Genomic DNA, 6,000 nt, shown 5'->3' with positions numbered 1-6,000 from the left:
AGCATATGGAGGTTCCCAGGCTAGGGGTCAAACTGGAGCTACAGCTGCCGCCCTGCACCACAGTCACGGCAAAGTGGGATCCGAGCCGTGTCTGCGACCTACGCCCCAGCTCATAGCAACACTGGATGCTTAACCCACTGAGCCAGGCCAGGGATCAAACCCATGTCTTCATGGATACTAGTGGGTTTCTTTACGGCTAATCCACAACAGGAATGCCTAAGAGGTACTATTTCTGTTTAGCAAGTGCATAGTTTGTTTCAGACAGGGCATATTTTGCTAAATAAGAAATATCTGTTTAAATTTGAAATGAATCATTTTAAAATTCCCAATTGCTTCTTTTAGAACTAAAAAAAAGTCAGAAATATCAAATCTTAAATCATTGCCTAAATTTTGCCTTTACCGGTGTTTTTGGTTCTATTAGAAATAAGTTTATTGGCTCCTGCACTGTTATTTACATAAAACATTATTATATCAGCATGTCATTAAAGTCTAAGCTCATAGGAGCTATTTTTTAACGTCTCATACTGTAATGTTTATTTTCCTTTCCTCATTCTTTATTAGCCTGCTTTTATACATACGAAGCTCAATAAAAGCGAATTTTCTTCTCTGATCTTTTCTGCTTGTTATTACGATTTGGTGTTTCATCCCACGGCTCTTATTGAAAATAATTGTATCACCTACAGGGGTAAGCTGCTAAAATGACCTTCTCCCTGGATCAGCATGCCAGGTATTATTCTGCTGGGAAAATGATTTCTAGAAATGCCTTTTCATTTGAGCTTAAGTCTGCAGTTGGCCAATACGAGATTTCCAAGATAAGGGTTCCCCAGACATGTGGGCGTTGCGTGTCGGAGAGTGAACACGCTTGCTTACACGTGAGGCTTCCATCCGTGCTGAGAGCTACCACGAGGTGGAACGGGGTGGGGGGTGTCAGCTTATTTGTTTGTCAGAACACATCCTTTCTGCATCATTTGCAGGTAAGTTTTTACTGGTTTCTCTTCCTTAGGTCTCTCTCAGCTTTGACACAGTCATTAATCTGTTCTGACCTCCTACAAAACTTGAAGGCGTGGCAATTGCTTCTCCTGGCCCTGTCTCCCTGAGACAGAAACCTCCAGGATCAAGCTAAACTCCGTACGTTGCCCTTTTTGTTAGCAATGGAACATCAGCAGCTTCCTCTGGGTCAGCCTAATAGCTATTTTAAACTTGGATGAAGCAAAGTCCGTTAAAGGAATGACCCAGATCGGGCCTCAGCCCGTGAGCCGCTCAGAACACCCTAAAATCGCCCTTCTTCAGAAGCCGGTCCCTTCCCGCCAGGGAGCAAAGAGCTCCTTTGTGAGAATGGCCTCCGGGCTGGCTCAGTGGGAACCAGGGCCTCCCATCCAGACACTGCCCAGAAAAGACTCCTCAATCCCAGCTAGACAGATGCTGTGCTAAAGGAAACCTGTATCCCGTTTCCTACGGCACAGGTGCAGGCCGAGCTCAGAGTAAGACCCCAGCCTGCCTCCAGGCACAGCACACCCACCACTCCCACCCGCCTTTCCCGGGCTCTGCCTCTCGCACCAGGCAGGATTCTTCACCTCTGCCTGTGGCTCATCCAGCGATGCGTCCATCTGGTGGGAAAGCTGCGACCTGTGCGAGACGGACTCATTGTCATGTGCGTCTCCCCTTCAAGAGCCTTTCTGGTCCATCATTTGCGTACTTGTGCCATCACTTGGTCTCTCCCATCACTAAAAATTAAATGTGTTAAAAGTAAGCATGTATGTTGACCTGGCCACTGTCGGTACCGGCCTCAGAATAATTCTGCAAGCGCAGAAAACCCTCAACCGAGGCCTGTCCACTGAGGGTATAGGCTCCTCTTATGCGAGGTGAGATGTGTGAACACATGTCAACGATGTGCTTCCGACCTCCAGAAAACACGTCTGCAATTCCATGATTTTTATGTTTTTTTCTGAGACTGCAAATCATTAAAACACAAGGAACACCAACTCTGAGTTGCCTTCGATCATCAAATATCCTAAACTATCACATCACAAATGACAGACGCTTCCTTTTGTATCCACTGTCACTCACCTGCAGCTCTGCTTCAAACATGCACTTTAAACGCCCAAGCTTATAACCGAATCACTTTGTTGTACAACAGAAATTATCACAACATTGTAAATCAACTATAATTCAACAAAACTTTAAAAAAAAATAGTTAAAAAAAAATCCGGAGTTCCCCTTGTGGCTCAGTGGGTTAAGAACCCGACTAGTATCCATGAGGATGCGGGTTCAATCCCTGGCCTCGCTCAGTGGGTTAAGGAGCTGGCATTGCCACAAGCTGCGGTGTAGCTCGAAGATGCAGCCCAGATCTGACATCCCTGTGGCTGGGGTGTAGGCCCGCAGATGTAGCTCCGATTCGACCCCTAGGCTGAAACCCACCCCTCAAGCCGTGGGCGTAGCCCTAAAAAAAGAGAAAAAAGTCCAAGTTTGAAGGCAGCATAACACAGCCACCAGCTCAGAGATTTTCAAGAGGTTGTGCACTTCCTCAGCAGGATTCAGAATGCAGATCGTGTGCAGTTAACTGGCTTCAGGAAGAAGAGAGGTTTCCAGTAAAGCTAAACCCAAAGTTCTCACACACGGTGGGAAGACGCTCCGTGTCTTTATGCTACGGCTCTTTCATCGCAAGCATTAGACCTTTCGTAGAGAGCAGTTTCAGCCTGCGAGTCGGCAGCAGGACACTGCATGCTGCCTGCTGTGTTTCGTACCAAATCCCAAAGAGCGTCGCCAGCCGGCGAATCCATGTGCTGAGATGTGTGGCAGAGTTCTGCTGAAATCAGCTTCTTCCTGGGACACACACACGCACACGCGCACACACGCACACACACACACACACGCGCGCGCACTCTGCGGCATCATCAAGAACAGAGTGAAGAGAAATGGAAGATGGAGCTGAAACTCTGCTCTTTCGCTTCAAGTGTATCAAAGTGCAGTTGCTTTACACAGTTGTGTCCGTTTCAGGTGGGCAGCAACGTGACCCAGTTACACAGGAACACGTATCCAGTCTTCTCAGAGTCTTTCCCCCGCAGGTTATCACAGAAGACGGAGTAGAGTTCCCCGTGCTGCACGGTGGGTCCTTGTCGAGTATCTCTGATATCCAGTCACGTGTGCATGTTAATCCCAAACCTCTAATGTATCCCCTCCCATTGCCCCTTTGGGAACCATAAGTCTGATTTCAACATTTCTGTTTTGTAAATAAGTTCCTTTGTGGGAAACCCCTGTCTTGACTTCATCCTTGCCCAGGACCCTGGGATTAGCCCATCCGTTGATTCAGAATGATTGACAATTTCCCTTAATTATGGTAGCCTTGCCTCTAGGACAGACGCTCATTTAATTGAATCTGCTGTCTTCATTAAATTTGAATATTATAAAAATTACAGAGAAGCAAATAAACTGCATGCAATCTCACCACTGCTTTCAAGTCTTGACCCAAGGCATGACGCTGGGGTGAGGGACCAGGCTGGCCCCCTTCCTCTGAGCTCCCAGACCCCTGCCATCCGTCCCTCTCACCTGTGCAGTTAGTATGCTATGAATCGTTACCTACACGGCCCCAGCCAGATTGAATCTCCAGGAAATCAGAGACACTGCCCTGCATTTCTTTTGCATCTTCCCCGCCCTTCGCGCAGAGCCCAGAGCTAGGAACAAAGGTTAATCTCCCCCAAAGACAAATGAGTTTGGTCCTGCGTTTTTCTGCTGTGAAAGACAGGGCCTCGGTGGGGGGGCTTCCTTTCCTCCCTCCCTCCCCCAGAGGAAGACTTTCTCAAGGCCCTGGCCTCCCTGCCCTTGCTCCCCCCACCAGGGTCTGACTGGGGGTCTGGAAGACCCTCTCCAAATGAGCTCGGCCCTTCTCCTCTGACCTTGGAGACCAGCTGCCCACAAGAAGCACACCAGGCTCTGGCCCAGGTGACGCAAGTCCCAGAGGCAGAGCCCACGGACGTCACTAGGGCAGCCAGTCTGTTCCGAGGTGGCAGGTGAGCCTCCCCGATCCGGGTGAGAAGGACGCAGCCACGGTCCTCGCAGCTGGACCACGTCTGCTTCTGCCTGACTCCTTTGTCACCTGTGAATCCGTTTTTAGGTCTGGGTGGGGAAAGGAGGGATGTTTCCTGACTCCCTTCACCTCCGTGACAACGGTCCAGCCCGCTCTGCACACACATCTGCTGGTCCACGCTGCCTTCCCATAACCAGGCCACAGAGTCGGGCACCCAGGCTCTAGGGCAGCCCCCCATCCCTCACCCCGGGGTGGGAGCCTGGGCGGTACCGCACCCCAGCCCAAAGCTCGGGGGACCGTGGGACTTGTCAGTGGCTACCCAGGCGATAAGAACAGAAGCCCTTGGGAACCCTTGGGGCAGTTCTGGAAGGTTCCAGTCAGGAAGGTTATTCCCAGGCCAGGGATGGCGGTTCTCCAGCCATCACTGCTCCCCTCCCTCTCAGACCAGCTACCCAGCCTCACCTGCCTCTGTGCTCTCCTGCCTCCACCCCTAGCTTCACCTTCAGGAAATGCCAGTTAAGGCGCAGGGCAGCCAAGCCCTCGAGAGGCAAACGTCCATGTGGAGGGGGACAGCTGAAACGAAGGACAGCCCCCGAGCACTGTCCATGGCCCTGCCTCCCAGCCCCTGCGGGCATCCGAGCTGCAGGGGAAAGAAACTGGATGACGGGAAAAGGGAACGCTCTACGGGGGACCTTCTGGAGCCGAGCTCCGTGGCTGTGTGTCCCCAGGGCCGTGTCCCCTAAGAGAGTAAATGTCTTCCCATGTTCTGGAGAAGGAATCCTAGCGACATCTTAAGAACAGAGTTGATTGTGTTGAAGAAGCCGTGCAGGAAACGGAAAACAATAATGACATTTAACATTGGAAAGTGGCTTCTGTTGTGCACATGTCGATTCTCATGGCCTAGGAATGTTCCAGCATGTTTTGTCTGAATAAAGCAGCATGGGTGTGGTCCGTTACCCCGACTATGACAAGCACTACGGCCTCTCGTGTGAAGGATGAGCTTTGCAACATGTTTCCAAACGCATGAGTTTCTGGCTGGTAAATAATCTACATGTTTTTGGGTGTCACTAAAGTGAGGTCCATAATCCACCTTTAAAGATACCGCACATTTGCGCTGACATGATGAAGTGTGACTAGGCGATGAGGTCATCCCATGTATTTCCAGGAAGAGTGTTTCCTTCTTTTTAAAAAAAAGCACAAGAGAAACAAAGGAAATTGTACATAATGTTTACTCCCCGTCTGTGCATTTTAACTTAATCAGCTTATGTATTCTGCCATATAATCAGCTGATAACATGCACAACAAAATAATAATTTATGGAACCAAAAACGTAGACACCCTTGATTTTACCTCTTCGTAGCAGCCCTCATCTGGTAACCCGTTAAGCTCCTTATGTGAGGAAACCACGAAGCTTCCTAGCACGGATTTAAGGAAAATAACCGTCTTTTTAAGTTAGAACAGTTTCAGATTTACCGAGAAGTTGAATAGATGGTACCTAGCGATTCCACGTGCCTTGTGTACAGATTTCCCCATAATTAACCTCTCACCTCAGGATGGTACATTTGTGGCATTACGTTAGTGACCCAAATCGATACATCATTTTAAAGGCATGTCCGTGGTTCCCTTAGATTTTACTCAGTGTCCTTGTTCGGTTCCAAAGCCCATCCAGATGCCCCGTTACACTTAACTGTCCGTGTGTCCTAAGGCTCGTCTTGGCTGAGACAGTGTCTCAGATTTTCCTTCTCCCGATAACCTGGACCCTTGCGAGGAGTTCCTGGCTGGGGATTTTGTAGCGAGTCTCTGGCATGGGATCCCTCTGATGGCTTCATCAGGATTCGACTGGGGCAGTGGGTTTCATGGAAGAAGACAGAGGTAAGCCTTTTTTTTTTATACCATCATTACTGTTTATATTCATGTCACTATTACCGATACTGTTATGAATCAAGTGATTAATAGTACCCAGCGCTGCGGGGACA

Source organism: Sus scrofa, chromosome 10 (assembly GCF_054392235.1).
Source record: "Sus scrofa isolate SSC_HxYL_T2T_F1_AM1 chromosome 10, Sscrofa_HxYL_maternal_Yorkshire_Landrace_v2.0, whole genome shotgun sequence".
Classification (NCBI taxonomy): domain Eukaryota; kingdom Metazoa; phylum Chordata; class Mammalia; order Artiodactyla; family Suidae; genus Sus; species Sus scrofa.
Note: the sequence above shows the minus strand (reverse complement) of the source record.